General features: G+C 47.9%; 1 protein-coding gene across 1 annotated transcript in view; it reads left to right on the top strand.

Moving 5' to 3' along the window:
- The window catches only part of DCLRE1A (DNA cross-link repair 1A), a 294,752-nt gene that overhangs the window by 208,368 nt on the left and 61,386 nt on the right, over nt 1-24,998 (top strand). The window lies entirely within an intron of this gene.

The following is a 24,998-nucleotide window of genomic DNA, read 5'->3' as shown; positions in this document are numbered from 1 at the left end:
ACGTCTACCCCTACCTGGACGACTGGCTCATCCGCTCAAGGACGAGGGAACTTGCCGTCGAACACACTGCGAGGACCGTCCAGCTACTCACAGGCCTGGGATTCGCCATAAACTACCCAAAGTCCCTCCTGGTGCCGTCGCAGGTGGCCCTGTTTTTGGGAGCGAAGCTCGATATAGTGAGGCGCCTGGCGGCCCCGTCGGAAGAACGGACGAAGACCATTCTAGGCAAAGTGCAGCGCCTGGTAGCCACTGGCGTGGCCAGGGTGAGGTCCATCAAGTCCCTCCTGGGGATGATGTCCTCTTGCATCTACCTGGTGCGCCTCTGCAGACTACGGATGCGCCCTCTTCAAGAATTTCTCGACGCCCGTTGGATGCAGGCGACGGGCACCTTCGAAGACCGGGTCCCCCTCAACGAGGTGTTCCGGCGGGCGATTCAGTGGTGGGGCGTTCGAGCGCACCTCACGGCGGGCAAGGACTTTCAGACGCCGGCGTACCAGGAGACGGTGACGACGGACGCCTCCCTGGAAGGTTGGGGCGCCCACACCGGAGATCTCCACGCAAGAGGCCTCTGGCTCCCGGAGGAGAGGCTCCTGCACATCAACGTCCTGGAACTCCGAGCCGTGTTCTGGGCTCTCAAATCGTTCCTCCCGTCGCTCAAGGGCAAGGTGGTGCGGATCTTCACGGACAACACCACGACAATGTTTTACATACGGATGCAGGGAGGCACCAGATCCCCAGCCCTATCCAAGGAGGCACAGGATCTGTGGCACTGGGCGGTTGCCCAGGGGATGTTCCTGGTTCCCTCCCATCTGGCAGGAGAAAGCAACACCATCGCCGACTCGCTCAGCAGTTAGCTGCGCGCGTGTCACGAGTGGGAACTGCACCAGGATCAGGTGGATCAACTCTTCCGACGATGGGGCAAACCCCAAATCGACCTGTTCGCAACAGCGACGAACTCGAAGTGCAAGATGTTCGCCAGCAGGTTTCCCCAGCCGAGAAGCATGGGCGATGCGTTCTCGTTCCCCTGGGACGGCCTATACCTGTATGCGTTCCCGCCGTTGCGACTCATCAGCCAGCTCAAGAGGTCCCGGTGCAGGATGATCCTCGGCGTGGCCAGGGCAGATCTGGTTGCCGGACCTTCTGGACTTGTCAACGTCCCCTCCCATCAAGCGGACGCGGACCTTCTCTCCAGAGAAGGAGGCACCATCTTCCACCACGCCCCGGCGTCGCTGAACCTGCAGGCTTGGCTCCTGCAGCGCTAGAGTTTGGAGGCTATGATATACCGGCCGATTGCAGAGAGGTTCTTGCAAAGGCCTGGGCGTCCTCGACTCTCAAATGCTATGGTTATAAGTGGAAGAGGTTCTCTATCTGGTGCCGAGCACAAGAGATCAACCCCCTACGGATTACGGCCCCTCAAGTGCTGCCGTACCTGCTATCGCTGGCAAAGGCTTGGCTAGCCCATGCCTCCATTAAGATTCATCTGGCGGCGGTCTCCAGATATACCAGAACCACAGGACGGACGTCCCTGTGGTCCCATCGACTGGTAAAAGTTTATGAAAGGACTGTTCCGGTCGTTCCCGCCGGTGAAGGCCCCGGGCTCGGCGTGGTTACTTAACGTGGTGCTGACCAGGCTCATGGGGCCCCCATTCGCGCCGATGCACTCCGCACCGATGAAGTTTGTGTCGTGGAAGACTGCATTCCTGGAGGCCATTACCTCTGCACGATGAGTGGGAGAGATCCAGGCCCTATCCTGCAAAGCACCGTACTTGACTTTCCGTGCCTCGAGGGTGGTGCTTAGTACGCACCCCTCCTTTATGCCCAAGGTGCCGTCGGACTTCCATCTTAACGAGCCCTTGGTGTTACCTGTTTGTCTCCTTCGTCGCCGGCCGAGAGGACTTTGCACTCGCTGGATGTGGCTAGAGCACTGAAGTTCTACGTGGACCGCACGAAGAGTTTCCGGAGGACATCACAGCTGTTCATGAACTTTGGACCTGTGAATCAAGGGAAGGCTCTCTCGAAGTCTTCTATTTCCAGATGGCTCTCCGGCTGCATCATGCACTGCCACCGGTTGGCTAACCGACCACTGCCAGGCCGTCCGAGCCCATTCGACCAGAACGATCGCTGCTACTACGGCGTTCTTATCTGGTGTGCCCCTGCTGGACATCTGCAGGGCTGCTACGTGGAGGTCGACGCACACCTTCACGAGATTCTGCTGCGTCGATCGGGATTCCAGGGAGGAGTCCAGGGTCGGCCAAGCAGTGCTGCGCAACCTGTTCGCTTAAGGTGAGCCTGGTGAGGACCGAGAATAAACCAGATGTACATTCTGCTCATTGGGGTAATTGCTGGGCACCCACTTTAAACAGAGACCCCTCAGATGTGTGGAGGTGAGGTAGCACACTACAACAGCAGTTGAACATGCATTTTCGAATGGATTGTCATCCAACGTATTCCACATCTTTGACGTGTAATGTCCACAGCTGTGCACTTCAGAAACCTTTTCAGCAGAGGGCGTCCTGCGTCGATGGCATCTGGTCGATGTCCCTCGAAGGCCTCTGTCAAGGGCGACGTCACCGGATATAATTGGGATGCACTGTGCCTGTAGCCTCAGTTCCGTTTTTTTCTGCAAACGTGTTTGCTACGGAGACTAAGCGCGCCTCGTGAATGTCTTCTTCGACCCCCTCCGACTCCGCGGTCTGGCTTCAAGACTTGCCGAGACTGCAAGTCTAATATGTCGATTACCGACCTGCATTGCATTCGTTTGTGGTGCTTGGACGAGAGTCGCAACACTGACGACTGTTCCAAATGCCAGTCGCTGACTGCTAAAACCTTGCGGGAGCATAAGGGGAAGCTTCAGGTAGGTAGGGGTTCTAAACCCAGTAAGTCCCGTAAATCTAAGTCTTAAGGGAATGTCCAACTATTCGAAAGGGGTGACTCTCTGCGTCGGAAGAAGTCCCGGGGGGGTCTCGGTCCCGAGTGGTTCCCGCCATTCGTCCTCATCTCGGCATTCTAGGAAGCGACATCACCGATTGCCTTCCCCATCATCCTCGAGGATGGAGCCGCGAGGAAAGTGGCTTGTCCAACAAAGTCCTCGACTCCAGTGGAATGGGCACCTTCAGGTAGCAGATGCTGGCGATTTTCCAATCCCAGGGCACAGTTCCGTCAGCGCCTTCTGGTAAAGCCAGCAAGGAACGGTCTCAATCTGTGGCTTGTGCGTCTTCGGGTCATTGCCGCGATCCTCATCGAGGTCACGTTCGGACAAGGCTCAGGATGGTCGCAAGAGACGTACATCCAGATCTCGGTCCTTGTCCCCAGCGAGTAAGCAGAAACCTGTTAAGGGCTTGAGGTCGGCGTCGACTCTGTTGGCGCCGTGTCCGTCGGATACGGACGTCGAAGCTTTGCCTTTGTACCAGCCCTCGGCGCCGTTGTCGGCACTCTCGGTGCCGAAGCCATCAGCGCCCTCCACGCCTTTGGGGCCTTTTGGCCGGGATGTGCCGTCGGAGATCCCTGGTACTGTGGATCCTCCAAGGAAGGCTACTGCAAAAGTCTGTAAGGCCTGTTAAGGACACCAGACCCTCGGCTGTCCTGAGACGGGACTTTTACCTCCCTCTGGATGACATGTATGAGGAGGAGAGGTCCGATTTTAGATTTTGAGCCTGATGTGGCTCCTGTCTTTTCTGAGGATAGTCAATTGGAAGAGTAAAGGCAATCGCTTCATGATGCCAGTGGCTTAGACACTTCTCCTGAGGTAGAGTTTGGCAGGCCTGAGGCTCATGCTGAGTCGTCCTACAGGAGACTGATGGCTAGGGTCATGTAATATCTTGGTTGGTTCACTCCTCCTGAAGCTTTTGTTCAGGGTGACTTGACGGATATTTTGGATCAAGGTCCTTCCTCTGACCCGGTGTTACCTTTTCATTTGAAAACACTGAGGTTTGAGGGAAAAGTTATGCGTCACAAGCAGACCCTCACATTAAGGGTGGAACCCTTAGCATATAACAAAAAGGCTGGTGACTCGCAAAAGTACCGCTCTCTTAAGTTGAAGGGGAAAAAAAGCGATCTCATGTCAACAGAAGCTACCGCGTTCATCAATATTGCACAACCACAAGATTGAACATTATGAAACAATTACATATTTTATTTGAACATTTCATATACATATTTAATATATCTCCAATACAAAAGATCATTTCAAAATGTTAGTTAAGAAATTCTAATTAAGAAATGCTCTCCTTGAATTAATCACGAGAGTACAAAAGAGAGAAAAAAGAACAAGAACATAAACAAAAAAGAATCACTCCATATCACTGATGCAACGTAATTCACTAATGGCTATCCGTAAATGGGAGCCGAGATGACAAAGTGGCTTATACATAGTGATATGTGATCACAGTTCACTTATTTACCCACTCATCACCATTCGTACCAAACAATCTCATACAAAACTTATGATTCATTCATACAAATACACACCACAAAAAACTTTTAAACAATGATAAAAACAGGCCCAACATGTTTCTTTCCTTATACAGGTTATTCTAGGAAATTCATCAGGGGCAGACTAAAAATCAGAATCATTGCATACTGACAGTGATTGGTTTTAAATGAACTCGAAAATTCTCCTCAAAGTCCAAATACTTTGATAACTGGCAATCCCAATCTTTGCATTCACGGAATTGCTCGTCGAGATAGTTTTCACCTATAAGAGAGCGGTACATAAAAACAGTATATCAATTAACTGTTAACACAGGTATACCTTATGGTTATACCAGTACCTGAGAAACATAGTTGTTGCCCTACTCGGTGTACGAGAGCTCATGACTAGCTCAATAAAGGTTTCAACCATATCTCACCCCTCTGTCATGAGTTTCCATTGAGTCAGTGATTTTGAGTTACTGTCCTGTTGAAAACTCGATCCCATGTGTGACAATACATAATCAAACAGGTACACCAGAGACTGAGAAACTACGAAACTAGGAAACTCGATGGAAAGGAAAAAAGACACAATTGCTCGAGAACTCAAGAGCGTCTGGAGAGAAAGGCACAAAGCGTCTGGAGATAACAGAACATACAGGAAGTACTAACGGGGGGGCTATTTTAGCTCACTGCCCTTTAACACGGGCATTAATCACCCATCTCGCATGTTTCCTCATAAAGCCCTGGTTAACTTACCCACCAATGGGGCACGTTATCCTAAGCAAATTAACGCTGTCTTTGTTGATAGCCGCAACCTTCCTTATACGTGTCAAACTCGCTGGACGTAAACAAGATTATAGATCTGGAAAGGATGATATGGCCAACAATTAGCAACCATTCTGTTACATTGTAGTTCCCCCACCAGATACATTCTTGCCTTTAGCGTCTTCTAATTGCTCTTAAAAGGGTTGGCTTACCCTGTAGAAGGTGAATAAATCGTCCTACAGCGGAAGCTGAACCATTATCTTCCACTATTGCTGTTTGGTAGCCGGAATTCGCACAGCCGAATTGACCCGAGGTCTAGAATGCGACTTGTTTGGGGTCAAACTTATCCCCATTAAGTTGGAGCATCGGAGAGCGTCAACACTGTTGACAACAAAAAAGACAACAGTATCAGCAAGTAGCAGTTGGTATCAGTTAGGTCTGGCTCCTTATTCCCCACCTGAGTAGCCCGCAATTGGTTATCGCTAGCCGACTTCTTACTTACCTCTATATGGGTCTAACATCGCATCCTGGGTATTCCGAGCTCCGTTCGATTCGCCTCCTCGTCTGGCTTGTGACTTGTAGACCCGTCACAGCGTATGGTCGTTCGCTGCGTTGGTCCGTCTCGACAACCTTCCTGGTGACTGCCGTTGTCCCCCGTGTTCGTATCTCTCGGTTCAGAGGAACCAACCGACTTTAAATTCGTTACACGGGCCTCATGATTAGCCAATCAGAGAGTGCCCATCGCAGCATGTGACCTTAACCATGTCACGTGACCAGACTGTATAACACGGAAATGTTATTCAGTCCGATCTCTACTCTATGGTCGCCGATCTATCGCCGCCCACAAAGAAGTAGCACGTCAGATGCGAACCATCCCAGGACAACCAAAAAAAAAGGAGGAAAAGCCTGGAGCAAACTACAAGCCTCCATCACCATCCATGCCATAGAGGGAGAAGATGAAGAGCCGCGTTACCAGGTGAACAGGTCGATGTAATAGAAGAGCTGCCGTGCATGTTCTAGACACAGGGTGACGGACAAGGTTTATAATATTTAATAAACCATCTATCAGACCGTACTGGAATTCTACAGTACCCAGTCGAATTTTTCATTTAGACCATTGAGCATGCTTTTAGTCAAAAAAATAAATTTGCGTTCTTTTTTTGACAACGCTAGTCTATCCCGGTTGATGTCATTACTCAGTTTCTGATTGTAAACAATCGACCAGGAGAAATCCTGTACTTGGTGAGTACATTCTACCCAGTGTTCTACCAACGGGGCATTCTTAGTCCGATTCTTTAAACAGCTACAGTGTTCACCTATCCGCAATTTCACCTTTCTGTCTTGCCTATATATAGCTTGTTGCATGGACACCAAACTACATAGATTACCCAACTCGTGTTACAATTGGTCAACGTTTTTTGTAACCAAGGGGTTTTCAACCCAATATCAATCGATGTGGTTTTCTTGGTAAATGCACAGCAGGTACATGTTCCACATGGGAAATGACCCATTACTGCTTGTAAACCCCAAAGTTGTGTTAGGGTAGTTGGTCTAGATGTTATATCATTCCGAGTTATCTGCTCCTTAATGTTCTGGCTCCGTTTAAAGGCAATGATCGGTCTTGAAATGGGATCACTACCCTTCTCCAGTATGTCCCAATGTTTACAAATCAAACGTTTAATAGCGTTCGACATGTGACTGAAGGTGTTGACGAATACCAGGTGCTCATTCTTTGTCTTTTCGCCCCTCTTTTCCCTTGTATTGAAGGAGTGAGTCCCGATTGTTATTGTCTGCCCTTTTACGAGCGTTATCGACAATATGTTGTGGGTACCCTCGTTTAATTAAGCGCTCCTGCATGTTATTCGCTTCTTCTTTATAATCTCTTCTCCTTGAACTGTTTCTCTTGAGTTTCAAGAATTGTCTCAATGGGAGATTATCCCGTACATGTTTAGGGTGAAAACTTTCATAATGGAGGACCGAGTTTTTGTCTGTAGGTTTATTATAAGGCTTAACGAAAAGTGTCTTCAAGGTGTTATCTGCCACAATCGTAATGTCCAGAAAGTCTACCGTCTGTTATATGATGAGGTAAATTTTAGAAAAACATTCTGTACATTAAGCCATTCCAAAAACTCGTCCATTTGTTGTGTGGTCCCCTTCCAGAGGACCAGAATGTCGTCCATGTAACGAAGCCACAACCTAATGTTGTGTTGAAAAGGATTGGTGTTGGTCAAAACAGTACCAACCTCAAAGGACTCCATATACAAGTTAGCCACACTGGGTGCTAATGTCGCACCCATGGCAGTACCTTGAATTTGTTTGAAAAACTTGCCATCAAAATGGAAATAATTCTCGGTTAAAGCCATTTCGGCACACCAGAGAATAAATGAGATCGGAGTTTTGATGGTAATGTGGTCCTTTAGGAGTTTCTCCTCTAACATTTCCAGTGAAGCTTGTTGTGGTATGTTAGTATAGAGAGCTGTCACGTCTAAGCTCAGGAGTAATTCCGTTGTGGAGTGAAATGATATTCCTTCTATCTCCACAATAATTTGTGTTGTATCCTGGACATAAGACGCCATTTTCTTCACCAATGGTTGTAGAAACTTGTCTGCAAAACGGGAGAAGGGTTCTAGAACTGAGTTCACCCCAGATACGATGGGTCTTCCTGGTGGCTGATTAAGGGACTTATGGATCTTGGGAAGTGTGTAAAACTGCGGGATCAAAGGTTTATCTTTAACCAAAAAGTCAGCCTCCTTCCCTGTTATCAACCTCTTTCTTCAGCCTTGGCGACTTTATTCGTGATGACTTTCGCTAACCTTGACGTTGGATCCTCTTGAAGGGGTTGGTAACATGTGAGGTCCAATAGTTGCCGATTACATTCTAATACATAGTCTACCCGATTGAGTAGAATGATAGCACCGCTTTTGTCCGCCTTTCGGATGATTATTTCTTGTTTGTTTAGCAGATTTTTCATAGCTAAACTTTCGGCAGTGCTTGTATTATGGAAAGTGGTTTTGTTTTTCGCTTGTTCAAGTTTTTCCAAATCTTTATGTTAACCTTTCGCTTCCGAACTGTGGGAACCACTTGGGGCACGAAAATTGGATCTATTTTGTAAACCTGATTCAGAAGGTTCGATTTCATAAACATTATTCTGAAAAAATTGATGCAAATGAATTTTCCTCATGAATTGATGAAACTCCTGTCTTAATTGAAGTGGGTTATGTAGATTAGTGGACACGAAACCCATCCCTCTTTCGAGCAGTCTCATTTCAATCTGTGTTGGAATATAGGATGAGAGATTCACCACAAGGCCTGCATACTTGTTACTCTGGGTTCCAAGTCCCAGGCCTCCGGGCTTCTTTCTAAAAAAGGTTGCCCACTGCCCCTGTTGGCAGGAGTCCCCCTTGTTTGTCCGCGATTTGAATTATTCCTGCCTCTAGAGTTCCCCCTATTTTGTTTACGATAATTGGATCTGCCACGATTCGTGGGTGCCGAGCCATATGTGCTGCCATCACTCGAACTGAACGAGGTATTGGCCAATGCGACTTTCTTTTGGCCACGTGTGTTATTAGATGCAGAGGCTGTTGCTTGGCGTTCTTGTTGGTAATTCTCCTGTGTGTACGGGAATGCTTTTTCATGGCTAAAATTAGCCAGATCTTTATTCATTCTCCGTACACGTTCCTTTAACATTTCAGTCATCAGATTATCTAGTTGTTTCTTGTAGAGCTCTAATGGAACCACCTTTTTGATCTCCTCTTCTAAAGTGTTCAAATCGACCAGAATTTTTTCGGTCATTTCTGTGGCTGTATCTATTATCAAGATCAGCCAATCGCGGCCGCATTTGTTGGCGACATAGCTCCATTGTAACACGAAATTTGGGTTATCAAGAAAAAGCCTTGGTTCATTACGTACAACCAGGCCTTGGGATAGCGTCCCCTTCCGTAAATACTCCAACATGATAGAACCATGTAGTTCTGTCCTAATGAGACGTTTCTTGAGATTCCTAAAATCATCCCATCTTGTAATATTTATTGTTGTATCTGATGTACCACATAACAGTGAGGCTTTTTCCAACAGGTCTGCAACATATTTGCCGTCATAGCTCTTGCATCTCTCTAGAGTCTTATTTAATACAGGATAATCAGTTCTAACCCCCAAAAGAATAGCGTGAATATGGTAAAAGCAATTTTTTCAGTGGGAAAAGTTTAAACAGGTAAAGGGAGAGAATTCCATGCAAAAGAATTTGTTATAGTGAACCTGTCCTATCTGGTCAAAGATATCAATTCCCAGGGATTCAATAAAGCACTCCCGTAGAGAATGAAGAAAAAGTGTCAAACGGCTAATAACTCAGGTGAAACCCAAGTGAAACAGCTCCTTTATGAGCTCAAAAGTACCTCACGGCCAAGCGGCCGTACTAGAACCACAAGAAAACACTGAGGTTTGAGGGAAAAGTTATGCGTCACAAGCAGACCCTCACATTAAGGGTGGAACCCTCAGCATATAACAAAAAGGCTCGTGACTCGCAAAAGTACCGCTCTCTTGTTGAAGGGGGAAAAAAAAGCTATCTCATGTCAACAGAAGCTACCGCGTTCATCAATATTGCACAACCACAAGATTGAACATTATAAAACAATTACATATTTTATTTGAACATTTCATATACATATTTAATATATCTCCAATACAAAAGATCATTTCAAAATGTTAAAGTTAAGAAATTAGAATTCTAATTAAGAAATGCTCTCCTTGAATTAATCACGAGAGTACAAAAGAGAGAAAAAAGAACATAAACAAAAAAGAATCACTCCATATCACTGATGCAACATAATTCACTAATGACTATCCGTAAATGGGAGCCGAGATGACAAAGTGGCTTATACATAGTAATAATATGTGATCACAGTTCACTTATTCATTAACCCACTCCTCACCATTCGTACCAAACAATCTCATACAAAACATATGATTCATTCATACAAATACACATCACAAAAAACTTTTAAACAATGATCAAAACAGGCCCAACATGTTTCTTTCCTTTTATACAGGTAATTCTAGGAAATTAATCAGGGGCAGACTAAAAATCAGAATCATTGCATACTGACAGTGATTGGTTTTAAATGAACTCGAAAATTCTCCTCAAAGTCCAAATACCTTTTTCATTTGACCTTGCAGATAAGGTTGGTGGCTGCTTGGCAGACCCCGGAATTTCTTCCGGCAGTTAACAAGTCCTTAACTAAAAAAGACTTCCCTTCCGGTAGCGACCCCAGCTACCTTTCATCTCACCCCACTCCTGAGAGTTTGGTGGTTCAAGCAGCTACGGCCACCTCGAGGCAGGTGGCGCACCATACCATCACTCCTGATAGGGACGACAAACGCTTCGACAGTTGGGCACGCAAGGTGTTTTCTGCAGTGAGTATGGCGCTGAAATCGGCCAACTCCACTTGTGCCTTGGCAAGATTTTCACACAATCTGTGGAATTGTTTCTCTTGCGGCTGAGCATATTCCCGAGGGGGAAGAAGGGGATGGGGTCTGGCTCTCGTGCAAGATGGCAAGGATGCCATGTGTGAATCTCTTCAGTAGGGTTTGGGCACGGCCGACAGTGTTAGCCGGTCAATGGCTGCGAGCACCGTCATATGCCGTTTTGCGTGGTTGCAGAAGTCTGGTTTTGCTCAGGATGTGCAAGCCTGTCTTTTGAACATGCCCTCTGATGGCGCGTATTGGTTTGGCAGCAAGGCTGACAAGAGCCTTGAGAGGTTGCAGACCTCAAAAGCTGCAGCAAAATCTTTAAGCATAGCCGTGCGTCAACCTCCCCCTTTTCGTCCAAAGGGACAGCAGTGGAGGGGGGAGTTCTTTATGTTACTACTCCTCCTTTGGTAGAACGAGAGGAGCCGCCAGTCAAAGGGGTCAGTGTAAAAGTACCTGGGGAAATGGAGGTGCCAAAGCCACTCGGGCAGCTGCCTCTGCATTCAGGCACTGCCACAGCCACTCCAAAGCAGTCATGAAGCCATCTCCCATGGTTCGCCGGTTGGGGGGGCAGACTGTCTCAGCATCTCGAAGAATGGCGAGCTATTACTTCGGATGCATGGGTTCTTAATACAATAGCCCACGGCTATTGCCTTGCCTTTCCTTCCTACAGTGGCCTCAAGACAAACCACCGGGTAATCTCTTTGAAGCATCCAAATCCGCTCCCTGTGCAGGAAATCTTGACTCTGTTAGAGAAATGCGCTATAGAACTGGTGCCTGTAGCGTACAGCAACAAGAGATGGTTTTTCCCCATATATTTTGATTCCAAAGAAAGACTGGGGATGGAGACGCATCCTGGATTTGCGTTGGTTGAGAAAACTTCTCCGGAAGGACAAGTTCAAGATGGTCACTCTTTCTCAAGTCCTCCAGGCCCTTCAACTTCAGGATTGGTTGGTGTCTCTGGACCTACAGGATGCTTACTTTCATGTGCCGATTCATCCCACGCACAGGAAGTACCTGAGGTTTGCGGCTGGCGACTCGCGCTTTCAGTTTCAGGTCCTGCCATTCGGATTGACCTCTGCCCGAGGGTCTTCACCAAGCTAGGGGTGGTGGTGGCGGCATCGTATCTCAGGTGAGTAGGGGTGGGGGGAAAATTGATGTCTACCCCTACCTGGACGACTGACTGATCCGTGTGCATTCTCCCGAGCAAGCAGTGAATCACCTCGGTCTCACCTGCTGCTCCCTTCACAAGCTGGGCTTATCCCTTTGAATTTCAAGAAGTCGCATCTGACACCTTCCCAACAGCTCAAGTACATCAGGGCTGTGTTAGACACGTCCTTTGGGAAGTGCTCGTCTCTCAAGGTAAGGGCTCATCACATTGTGCAGATGGTGGACAAGTTTCAACATGCCCAGAGTCTCACTGCTTTCGAATTCTTAAGGTTGCTCGGCCTCATGGCATCCTGCATTTTTCTGTTGCCAGAGGCCAGGGTGAGGATGAGATCCCTGCAATGGGTCCTCAAGATGCAGTGGTCACAGTTCTCAGGCAAGATGTCAGATCCTGTTCAGATTCCAATCTGTCTCCCAGGATCTTCTGTGGTGGGCCAACAAGGGGAACCTGATGAAGGGGGAGCCGTTTGGGCAACCGTGGCCAGAGGTGACTGTAGTGACTGACGCGTCCCTCACGGGATGGGGAGCTCATGCCGAAGACTTGACCACCAGCAGACGTTGGTCTCTGTCGGAGTCCAAACTCCACATCAACCTGTTAGAGCTGAGGGTCCTCAGGCTGGCCCTGGAGGCTTTTCTGCCATCTGGGAGTGTCCTGATCATGACGGATAACACAATGGCCACGCATTACCTCAACAAAAAGGGGGGGGGGAGGAATTGGGTCACTTTCGCTGTGCAGAGAGGCAATGCAGCTCTGGTTCTGGGCAATCCAGCAGGGAATTTCGCTCTCGGCAGTTCATCTGGCCGGAGAGGACAGGCAGAGCACATCTCCCACAAGTGGGAGTTGGCTCAGGAAGTCCTTCTGGGGATCTTCGCCCTTTGGGGAACCCCACAAGTGGATCTCTTCGCCACCAGTGCCAACCGGAAGTGCGAGAGATTCTGCTCATGGGAATTTCCTCCAAGAGGAGCCTTAGGAGAAACATTCGTAGTGGATTGGTCATTCCCCCTGTTGTATGCGTTTCCTCCAGTCCCCGTCATGCCTCAAGTGTTAAGGAGGTTACGGAGGTTCGGATCCCACATGAGCCTCATTGCCCCGGATTGGGCCAGGAGAGCATGGTACCCGGACCTTCTAGAAATGTCCATCTGCCCTCCACGCCGTCTTTCCTACTGAGGGGGGTGGGTGGGGGGGGGGTCAGGACTCTCAACCTTCACGCTTGGTACCTGAAAGGTTGAGGTACAAGGATTGGGACCTCCCGGATGACGTGATTGCTTTCGGCCAGGAGTCCAGCAACAAAATCCCTGTACTGTTGCCATTGGTTTAGGTTTTGCGACTGGTACAGAGGACAAAATGTTAATCCTTTTCAGTGTTCCATTCCCATGGTTGTCCTTCTTTCTTTGGCCCACAGGGGCCTTCAAGTGGGTACCATTAATGGTTACCTGGTGGTGCTGTCTATCTTCAAGCGCTTGTCTGAAGAATGTTCTTACTTTGATTTCCCAATTTCTTAAAGGGCTCACTAATGTGTTCCCGCAGTCCCCTTCAGGTGCCGGTTATGGATCTGAATTTTGGCTTTGAAATTGCTGATGGGTGCTCCGTTTGAACCTTTGCACTCTTGTCCTTTGAGGTTGTCTTTCAAGACTGAGTTCTTGGTTGTGGTTCCTTCCGCTCGCAGAGTGGGTGAATTGCAGGCACTTTCATCTAAGCCACCCTTTACTGTGTTCCACAAGGATAGTGTTGTACTGAGGGTATGTCCTTTCTTTTCTACTTAAGGTAGTGTCTGAATTTCATTTAAGCCAGAAAGTGGTTCTTCCGTCTTTCTATCCTCCTCCTGGTAAGGAAGAGGAGCGACTCCATAGGTTGGACCTTAGGAGAGCTCTGAGATTTTATATTTCTAGGTTGTCCAGGGTCAGAGTGGACAATCAACTCTTCATGGGATGTGCTGGACACCGATTGGGCCAGCCTGTTTCAAAACAGACCTTGGCCAGGTGGATTATCCTCACCATTACTGAATGTTACCGATTGGCGACTAAGGACCCTCCTGAAGGGTTGCGAGCTCATTCCTCTAGGGGCGTGGCTACTTCCACAGCCCGAAAAAGGATTAAACCAGTCTGACTACCCCTCTCTCGACAACACAGATGCAGGTACTAAGGTACTGTTTCATGAATCTACAGTAACTACCGCTTGGGAGAGCAAATTATTTGACAGAAGCCGTTAAATTATAAATGTATAAATCACTTTAATAGTTGATTAAAAACCACATCTTAAAACAATACATTTGTAGGCTTTTTCATACACCACTCATACCTTTCATACCAATTCATTCGTTCTGTGAACTAAGGGTTCAACAATTTTCATTTTCTTTAAGCATATTAGTTGTTAGTAGTATGCGTGACACAAGAAAAAAACATTTGTTTTTTCTATAGGTCGACATATGTTTCGGCCCCTCTTGAAAGTACCATTGTCTACGGTGGTCTGAATAATCGTTATTGGGCCATCTTCAGGACGGTGATTTTTTGGAACCTTAAAGTCTTCACCCTTTTCTCATACGAAAAGCCAGTTCTGTGGTCGACATATATTGTTGTAGACCACGGAGCTATAGTTGTGGGGTATCTTCTGTATTACCCAATGTCTGGAACCGGTTAGCACCTTGATGTGGGTGAATCTTCAGAGTTCAATACTCTAATACCGCGTAATTAGCTGTCATCAATGGGAGGTGTTTGCATCGGCAACATCCAGTGTGGTGCCCGTTGTTTTCATTTGGAATCGCGGCGCCTTGACTTGAGTGGCGTCTGCTTGGCTGTAGCTGAATTGCAAATCTCCCCGTTTACAGTTCTGACCCCCCGAAAACAAAACATTGGGAGAACCCATTGATATAACTACTTCCACAGCCCTACAACGGATAGGTCCTATTAGGAATATTTGTGATGCAGCGACATGGGCTTCCATCTACACCTTTTGTTAAACATTACTCCCTGGATACGCTCCATGGTCAAGATATGGCCTTTGGTAAGGCAGTTCTTCATTCCACCATCTGATTGGGTACTCTAAATTCTTTTCCCTCCTCCATTTTCTGGTACTGCTTTGGGAGTCTGTCAAAGATGTGGAATACGTTGGAGGACACAAACCATTCGAAGAACAGGTTACTTACCAACTGGTAACGTTCTTTCGACGGAGGCCTCCGAGGGACATCGACCCGACGCCATTGATGCAGGACGCCCTCTGCCAAAAAAGTTTCCGAAGTACACAGCTGTGGACATTCTATGTCAAAGATGTGGAATAGGTTGGAGGAACATCCAATCGAAAGAACGTTACCAGTTGGTAAGTAACTTGTTCATCTGAAGTCTGCTCCTCCCCAAGGCTTCTGGTGTACCCGTATCCAATGTGGCATCCCAGACACTAAATAAGCTGGTTCATGAATCGGGTGCAGTGGAAGTATGGGTTCATCAAGGATAAGAGTAAGTGAATAGAAAATAATGAGTATGTGGCAGAAGGTCGGAGGAAAGGTAGGATAGCTTTGTGGGCTGTATTGCCTAATGTTGGTGAGGTGGTCAGGAGCCTTGGGGAGACCAGTAGGTGGTCCATATGGTTGAGATTATGGCACAAATCCAACTCAAAGCTGCACAATCCAGACGTGCGGTGAAGAGACAGCCCTCACCATGCAAGGAGGAGTTAACGAAGAAGCCAAGAAAGCGGGTGTGGGATGCTTCAACCCATAGACTGTGGGACTTGGTCAAGAATTCGAACTCGCTGGGAATTTTAAGACTATTCTATACTCCAACAAGACTTTATTCTGTATTGGGATTCTTTTGACTTTCATTAAGCTTTTCTAAACCACGTAGCCTGTTGGCTAACTTTCTGGTTTGGGTGCCTTTTTATTTTATTTTTTTTAAGATATTTTTATTGATTTTAGAACAAACATTCAAACTGTTTCCCACTAAACCTCCCCCCTCCCCCACCAGGATAGTCCTCATCGCCGCTCTGCACTCTGAGTGTCTCTGGTTCATTTTAACTAAACATGTCCAGTATCTTTATTTTGTGTGGGCACCACGGCTCCATATAGTCACTTTGCAAGTATTCCAAGGTCCCTGCCCAATCCTCCCTGAATTTCAGATGGTTCCCTTGAAGATTGTAAGTTATGTGTTCCATCGTTATATGGGACCATACCCTTCTTATCCAGTCTAGTGCCATTGGTGGGTGTTTCTGCTTCCATTTTTGGGCTATTTCCAGCCAAACTCCAATTAGTAGGCCCATAAAGTTTCTTTACTGGGTTTTGGTGAGGGTTCGGTCTTTCGGGTCCCAAATCCCACATAGCCACACCTTCTCCCCTGGATCCCCCCCCCCCCCATATGTCTGGGAGCATTAACTTCATGTGCGCCTTAACATCACTCCAATATTGTTGTAGGTTAGGGCAGTCCCACCATATATGCCGCCAGTTGCCTTCTGCCCCACAGTCCCTCCAACATGCATTGGAAACTCCCCTGAACATGGTGTGTAATCTTTCTGGCGTGTAGTGCCATTGGAGGAGAATTTTTATCCACATTTCTTTTGAGTGTATTGCTTTCGTTCATTTGGGTATCAGCTCCCATGTGTATTCCCACGATTCCCTAGGTATCGTTTTCCTCAGTCTTTTCCCATCTCTTAATGTATGGCCATTGTACTTCCTCCTAAAGTGAATTTATAAATCTGTATATGTTTGAGACCAGCTTCCTAGAACCATCATTTGTCATAATGTATTTTTCAAATGGGGTTAATTCTCTAGCGGCAGCTTCTCTTATTTTGGGTGAGTCTAGCCAGTGATATAGTTGGTCGTATCTGTATTTATCTGTGGCGTTGAGCTTCAATAGAGTGGTACAGTCTTCAAATGTTCTTATCTGTCATCCCTGGAACATATCCCCCACCATTTTGCAACCCGCTTCCTCCCATTTTAGGTATGCATTCTTCTCAAGTCCGGGGGGAATTTGGGGGTTTTTGAATAGGGGCATGAAGGGTGCTGGGTTTTTTGTTAATGTGCCCATCTTAGTGGCTCTGTCCCATATTTCTAGTGCCGTCTGCATAATTTCACTTATTCGTAAATTGGGGTGCCTATGTTTCCTCCCCGCCCATAGCAGGTGCCTCGTGGGTGTGGTTGCTACTGCCCTATCTTGGGCTGCCCAAAGCTTCTGGGAGTTTTCTGGTATCCATTCTTTCAATATCCAGTTGGGCCGCCTCATAATATTTTTTTAAAGTGCGGTAGTGCACATCCCCCATCTTTTCTAGCCGCTGTGAGAACTGTTAGATGCTCTCGGTGTTTTCCCCTGCCATATGTATTCCGTGACCGCTTTCGTTAGGGATTTGAAGAATTTCGCGGTGGGTCTTATTGGTAGGGCTTGAAACAGGTACGTGAGTTTGGGAAGGATGGTCATCTTGATCACCGTCATCCGCCCCCACCATGTTATTGCTAATGGGTTCCACTTCTCCAGGTCCCTTTTTATTTGTCTTAATATCGAGGGGTAGTTTTGGGCGTATAGATGTTGTATTTTGTGTGTCGGGGTAATTCCCAGATATTTGACTCCCTGCTGTGCAATTTTTAATTGGAGATCCTCTGCAATTGATTGAATCTGCTCTGAGTCTCCCGCCAGTATCAGTGTTTCTGATTTCTGTCTGTTGACCTTAAGGCCTGACAATGTGCCGAATGTTTCTATTTCCTGCATAAGACTTGGGAGGGAGTTTTCTGGGTCCCCCAGCATCACTAGCATATCATCTGCATATGCAGCTATTTTATGTTCGGTTCCTCCCATGTCTATGCCCTTTATTTCCTCCTTACTTCTAATCCGCGATAGTAGGGGTTCCAGAAAAAGTGCGTATAGCAGGGGGGACAAAGGGCATCCTTGTTTCGCCCCCCTCTCAATTTGAATTTTCTCGGAGAGAGCTCCATTCACTGCAGCCCTGATGGTGGGTGACCTGTAATTAGCTTTGATCATCTTAATGAAGGGCTCCCCCATCCTCATTTTCCTCAACGTATGAAAAGGGAGCGATCACTCGACTCGGTCGAAAGCCTTTTCCGCATCCAAGGCCAATACTATCGCTGGGGTTTGTGTTATACCTATTTTTTCCACAATGTGTAGGACCCTCCTAATATTGTCGTGCGTTTGTCTACCGGGGACAAAACCCGCCTGGTCCTGATGGCCCAGTCTCGGGAGTATTTGCGTAAGTCTCGTGGCTAGAAGTTTAGTATACAACTTCGCATCCAGGTTTAGTAATGCTATAGAGCGATAAGGAAGTTCTGGGTCTTTTCCCTGTTTGTGTATCACCAGCATTTTTGCCTCATTCATCGATGGGGTGATATCGTCTTTTTCTTTAAATGAGTTAAAGAGATCCGTTAGGACCGGGGCCAATATATTGCTATAGGTTTTATAAAATAGAGCGGTGAAGCCGTCCGGGCCTGGGGCCTTATTCCTGGGTAGATCTTTAACTGCTTTGATGACCTCCTCTTGGGATATATCCTTATCTAACGTCTGCCTCTGTGCTTCCGTTAGTGACGGAAGCGTTACCCCATCTATATGTCTTTTGGAGGGTGTCGTCTGGGTGATCCGACGAATATAGTTGCCGATAAAAGTGCTCAAATATGGCCCCAATTTCCGTCGTTTGTGTTTTCCTAATCCCTTTCTCGTCCTGCAGTGCCTTTACTGTCCTATCTTGATTTTTCCCCTTCAGCTGTCTGGCCAGGAGCTTGTCCGCTCTGTTGGCCTTTATGTAATACCAATGTTTCAATCTTATTAAATGTCTTTCTGCTTTTTTTGTACGAAAGGAATCTTATTGGCTTTGTACGTGTCTCAGTGATCTTTGCAGCTTCATGGGTGGGTTCTTAATTTCTGCATGGATTTTGCTAATATTTGCCTCCAACTCCCTTTCCCATTGGAGGTTAAGCCTCTCCCTTTGGGCTTTTTGTGCGATTATATGACCCCCTAGTAACCGCCTTCAGAGCTTCCCATTGGGTTTCTATCTATGTCTGGGAGGTTATCATTAAGGTATTTGTTGATTTGTTCTCGAATGGTGTTTCCCATTACCGGGTCTCGGAGTATCTCTTCTGGGAGCCGCCATTTCCACAAGCCGGGGCTTCTTGGGGTAAGCATTATTTCCATCGAAAGGGGGGCATGGTCGGAAAGTGAAATGGTGCCAATTTCTACCCTCCGTGTTTTCCCCAGAATGCCTGGGGTGGCCCATAGTCTATCCTCGACATTGATTGGTGTACATGTGAGTAATAGGTGAAGCCTTGTTGATCAGTGTTAATGTGCCTCCACGTATCTGCATGTGCTAGATTGGACATTTTCTGTTTCAGGGCTCTCGAAGGGGAGCATTGCCCCTGCTGTCTGGGGGCCGATCTATCGAGATTGGGGTCCCACGCTATATTTAGGTCTCCTCCCAGCACTATTTTCCCCTGTGGCGAATCGTTCTAATTTTCCCAGTGTGTCTTTAAGGAATCCCTCCTGACCTGTATTTGGTGCGTATAGAGCGGCAAGCGTTAGGGAGCTCCCTTCAATTTTCGTGTTCACTAACCGATCTCTCCCCTGCTTGTCTGCCTCTGTTTGGAGGATCTGTATCTTTAAGGAGTCTTTGAAGGCTTTTAAGACCCCTGCCTTTTTGTCTTGTGTGTTTGCCTGTAGTATCTGGTTATACCCTTTCAATCGGACCTTTGTCTTGTGTTTTTATGTGTTTCTTGGAGCATGATAATGTCATATCTATCTTGTTTCAGGATGTGCTCCACTTTTTTCCGTTTGACTGGAGAGTTAAGGCCTCGAATGTTATATGTTAGGATTTTAGTCCCCATCCCGTTCTTGGATGTTGGTCCTTGAATGTATGTCTCGGAGCATTCCTTGAGTGAAGCGCTGAGTCCCGGTGTGCCCCCCGCCCCCACCATTATGAGGCAACCCCCAACTTGCCCTATTTCCCCCCCCCAGAACTGCCCTGAGATGGGCTCTGGTTCCTAAGGTCGCTCTGGCGTTGCGCCGTACACGCCATGCCCGACTGTTCTCAGGGATAACTTGCAGGGTATTCTAAAACCCTTTGGATTCCAAGTGCCGTTCCAAGTGCCCTCCTCCCCCTTCTCCGCACCTTGTTCATGATTCTGGAATACTCCCGTCCTGTTTCTCTAGCGTTGTCGAGTTGGGTTACTTGTTCTCTCCGGTGTGGATTTGATAGTTCCTTCTGATGCCTTCGTTCTTCTGATGCCTTCGTTGTGGTTACCTATCTGTTGGCGGGGGACCTTTCCCTTTTCTTCCGGTACTTTTCCAGTAGGAATCAGCTCTATTCCGGGTCTGGTTATCTCTCGTTCGTGTATTCCCAATATTTGTCTCCCCCTCTTCACAGGTAGTTATCCTCCTTTGTTTGTCCTCCCGCGTGAAAAGGAGCCCAAAGGGCAATGTCCATTTATATCTTATTTGCCTTGACGTTGGGTATCTTACAACTGGGCCCATGTCTCTGCGCTTCTGTAGTGTGATCTGTGCCAGGTCCTGATACAGCTGAACCTCCTCCCCGTTCATTCTAATGTGGTCCATTGGCCTTGCTTTCCTCAGGATCTGTTCTTTTTGGGGATAAGAGGAGAGGGCTACCAAAACATCTCTAGGCCTTGCACCCGGTTCCCCCGCTCTTTTTGGGCCCACCCGGTGTACTGTCTATGGATACTTCTTCTTCTGCCTTTGCGCCTAGGATCTCCTTGAAGACCTGTTGGACGGCGTCTTTCAGGTCTCTATCCTCTATTGACTCTGCCATATTTTTAATTCTTATGTTCGACCTTCGTGATCGATTTTCAAGGTCCTTGCACTGTATTTCAAGATTGTGGGTCCGTCTCAGCAGTTGTTCCTGGACCTCTGCATATTGTTGCGTCTCTTCATCTAGATTTTGGGTGATTTTTCTCCAGGGTGTCCGTTCTCTCCCCCAAACTCTTAATCTCCGTTCCTAATTCTTGTAGCGCCTTCGTCATTTTTCATGGATTCAAATTGCGTCTCCATTTTGGCCATGAACTGTGTTTGAAATTCCCCAAACCACATTTTCATATCCTCTTTAGATGCCATTTCGGGGTCTGATATTCCTGTGTTTGCTTTCAAAAGATGTCCTTGAGTTTTTGTTCTTGTGGAGCTAGAGGGGGTAGTCTGTTCCGACCCCCACAGTTGTGGGAGGCTCTAATCCTGTTTCTTCTGGGGGTTTTGGTGATTTGATTGCGCTGTCCTCCCCCTGGATTTTGACATATGTGCTGATGTTTATTTTCGAATTGTAGGCGCTTTGTTCGGTGTCCTGCTCTATACCACTATGAAGCGTTCTGGATCTGGGGGAGGGTATGCGTCTTTCACGGATTCCCCTTATTAGGTTCCCCGTAGGGGTCGTCCCGCTGGTTTGCCTATGTTTATTAACCCCCCTGAGCTCCTCCTCAACCCCCGAAGGGGGGCCCCCCCCCCATAGGGCTGGGGGTTTGCGTAACTCTGGATGTTCTCCCGCGGGGGGGGGGGGGGTTATCCGGGTTCAGGCCCTCCGCTGCCCCTGGGCTACCGCCACTGTACTGGCGCCGATGGGATCTCCCCCTATTGTCTGCTGGGGGTTAATTGTTGCCCCCCCCCCCCCTGTGGGTTCCAATGCCACTGTATTCTGAGATTCTGAGTCTCTGCAATGCCCGCGGGGATCTGTGCTGCAGGCCCCGGGAGGGGGATGGGGGGTGATTTTTGCCCTCCCATGCCAAGGATTAGGGAAGCGAGTCCAGTGGCGTGAGTCTTCTCCCCCAGGGTCGCGTATCTGTTTTATATGCGCAGGTGGGCGATTCCCCAAGAGCCATGTGCCTCATACCAGCCTTATTGAGACATTTGGCTAATAGGTCTGCAACTGAGGGAGCTTTAAAGGCTACTCATAGTTTGGCCAGGGAAAACCCAACTACAAGATTGCCTAATATAAATCGGTGCATGTCAGGATCATAAAGAAGGCGGTTGAAAGTGCAGAGCCAAAAGGAATTGGCAAGGGTTCTTTTTCAGGGCGGAGGGGACCACATACTAATTTGGGTTCTTCTGTCGTCTTTCTCTAGCATTTATCTGTTAAATTGCAAAGAGGAACGTGACTGCCGAGACTTGCACAGATTTCTTGAGCCCAGATCCATTGACTGAGCTAACCCTCAACCAGTTTGCACGGAATGTAGATTTCTCCCCTTACTGTCATCTTGATGGGGGTTTTACCTTTCCCTTTTCACAATTGCCTCTTCTCCACCCTGGCCTATGCCAGTTCTCAATTATTTGTGGCCCTGGGAGAACTACCTCCTCTGGCTTGGATCCCCTTGGATGTCTGCTCGCTTTGTCTTAATTAAAAAAAAAAAAAAAATCTTATTTGATATGGTATTTTTATAATGCGCCTACACACAAGTGTTTCAAGGAGCGATGCAGCACGGGAGGGGGAACTGGAGGAAGACTGACAGCGATCTTACTAGGCCAGGTGTCCTTCAGATCGTGCGTGCAGGGGTAGGGGTAAGAGGAAAAGTGCAGAGTGGGAGTGGGCACAGTGCAGTACAGGGGGGAAATAGAATAAATAAAACAATAGCAGTAGGGCCAGCTGGTGGTAAGTGCAGATATTGGGTGTCAAGTGCTGGAGGGGGACTGTAGGGGATACAGAAAACAGTCCCCAAGTGTGGGGTTGCCATGGAGGCAGAGCAGGTGTGTAACTGGCAGGGGAGGGGACCTTGGCACAAGATCAGAGGGTGGCCAAGTAACCAGTAGAGCTTCAGCCAGGAATTAAGCAGGGGAGAGGAGGAGAGAAAGCAGAAGCAAAGAGGAAGGTTTTGAGGTGCTTCCGGAACCAGAGGTGGTTCTTCTCCAGTTTCAGGGAGGCTGTTCCAGAGGGAGGCCCCAGCTGAAGAGATCTACCAGCAACTCATTGCTTGGTGAAGCGACTGACCCTGACGGAGTTGGAGGCGGATGAGCGAAGAGCTCGAGAAGGAAGATATTTAGGAAGAGAGTTGAAGCTATTGAGGCCCCAGAAGGCCTTGTGGACAATGCAGAGGGTTTTGAACTTCATCCTCGCATGCCACTGGGAGCAGTGCAGAGATTTCAGTCCTGGAGAGATGAGATCCCTGGGCTTGAGGCCAAGGACAAGTCTTGCAGTCATTTCCTAGATGAGTTGCAAAGGGCGGAGAGTAGAAGCAGGCGGATTTAGAAAGAGGCTGTTGCAATAGTCCAGCCTAGAGAGAACCAGAGTTCTGGAGACGGTGAGCTTCTGGGTGGAAGGAGAGGAAAGGAAGAATACCTCTGAGGAGGTGCAGCTGGTAGTGTGACTTCTTAGAGACGTCGGAGATGTGAGGCGAGAAGGAGTGTGGAGTCGAAGATGACCCCAAGGTTTTTAGCCTTGCAGGTGGGAGCAGGAGGAGGGCCAAGAGGCCAGCCAGAGTGTCAGGAAAGGAGGGAGCGGGTGTGCCGATGCGGAGAATCTAGGTCTTACTGGCATTAAGGCAAAGATCATTGGTGGAACCACTCCTGGATATCAGACAGTCTGAGATGAGCGACGGAGAAGAGGTGGCAGACGGTAGCCTGAGAATGAGCTTTGTGTCACCGGCATAGCAGTGACAGTTGGAGCAGAGAGCGGCAATGCGGTGGGCAAGAAGTGGGTGGTATTGGTTGAACAGCCAGGGAGAGAGGCTAGACCCCTGGGGGACACCACAGGTAGAGATGGAGGAGAGGAAGGCCCAAGTTGGACCTGGGAGGGTCGATGAGAGAAGAAAGAAGTCAGCCATGCCAGGGCCTGACCAGAGATACCCAGGTTATCACTGACGGTTGAGCAGTATGGAATGGTTGACTGTGTCAAAGGCAGAAGAGAGAACAAGTAAGATGAGGACACAGGGGGTGTTGGAATCAAGGTTGAGAGCAGGTCTTCACTGATGTTAAGGAGAGCAGTTTCCATGCTTCTGGCAGCTCTGAAGCCAGACTGACGGTCATGAAGACAACCAACAAATTCAGTGTGAAGATTAAGCTGGGAGATGGCCAGCTTTTCTAGGCGTTTGCCCAGGAAGGGAGTGATGGAAATTGGGCGATAGTTAGCTGGGCAGAATGGGTCGACAGAGGGTTTCTTAAGAGGGTGCACAAGGGAGTGCTTCAGGGGGGATGGGAAGACTCCAGTGGCGAAGGAGTGGTTGCAGAAGTCAGCCAGAGCAGGAGCCAGGGAGTCCATGTGGTCCTTTATGGTTTTGGAGGAACAGGGATGAACCTGTTTTGATGACTTTCATAAATAGGACTTGTCTAGAAACCTCATCTGGGGAGAACGGGGGCAAGGCAGAGAAGGAGGGAAGAGAGGTGGCCGAATAAGGGCCAAAGGATGAGCAGGGAGTAGAGGGGGAGAGGAAGAGAGAGACAGGATGTCCTGCGTTTTAGAGATGAAATGAGAAGCCTGTGCAGAGTGCCTGGGAAGGGACAGAAGAGGTAGAGACTGCAGCCGGATTGCCCAGTTACTTGCTGATTTTGAAGAGTTCAGCCGAGTTGTTAGATGCCGCAGAGACGCGGGCTTGGACGTGAGCTCTCTTCTTGGTGCCGACAGAGAGCCTGTATTGCCTTTGGAGCAGGCGGCAGGCCAGTTTGTTAGAGGGTGTACCAGAAGCACCCCATTTCCGCTCAGCCACCCTGCACTTGTGTTTGAGGGGTGACCAGGTCTGCCTCCTAGGATTTTGTCTCTCTTGTCCATCTCCTTTCTTCCTCCTCAGCTTCCTACTTCTCAGGCACCTAATCTGGGCATTAAATTTGACTTTCTTTTCGGCTTCAATTTGCAACTATTCAATCTTATGTTTATCTGTTTAATTTTGGGAATATTCATCCTTTGCTTACCTGTCTTCTGTTAAAACCCTGCTTCAAACTCTGGTTCTTTCTTGTCTTCACTATTGTTGTAGGTCTTCCACATATTTTGCCCTTTGCGCTTTATAGTCCGGATTCTTGTGGCTTCCTTGCTCTTCTCCAGTCTCATCTTCTCGCTTGTCTTCACTGGCTTCCCCTTTAACAATGTGAATATCAGTTTTTGTTTAATCTTTATACGTATTCACTCCCTTGCCAAGCCAATCTTTGCCCTCTGATCTCACTCTACCATCCTAGTCAAAACCTTTGCTTTGCCTCCCTTCGTCCTATGGGTACCTCATACTCCTTGTGCTGCTTCTCGGTTTTGTTTCCAACCCGTTGTTCCCAACTCTGGACTATTCTACTTCTAGATATTC

Source organism: Ambystoma mexicanum, chromosome 8 (genome assembly GCF_040938575.1).
Source record: "Ambystoma mexicanum isolate Mex_15411 chromosome 8, UKY_AmexF1_1, whole genome shotgun sequence".
Taxonomy (NCBI): domain Eukaryota; kingdom Metazoa; phylum Chordata; class Amphibia; order Caudata; family Ambystomatidae; genus Ambystoma; species Ambystoma mexicanum.
Note: the sequence above shows the minus strand (reverse complement) of the source record. Positions and strands in the feature narration are given on the sequence as shown.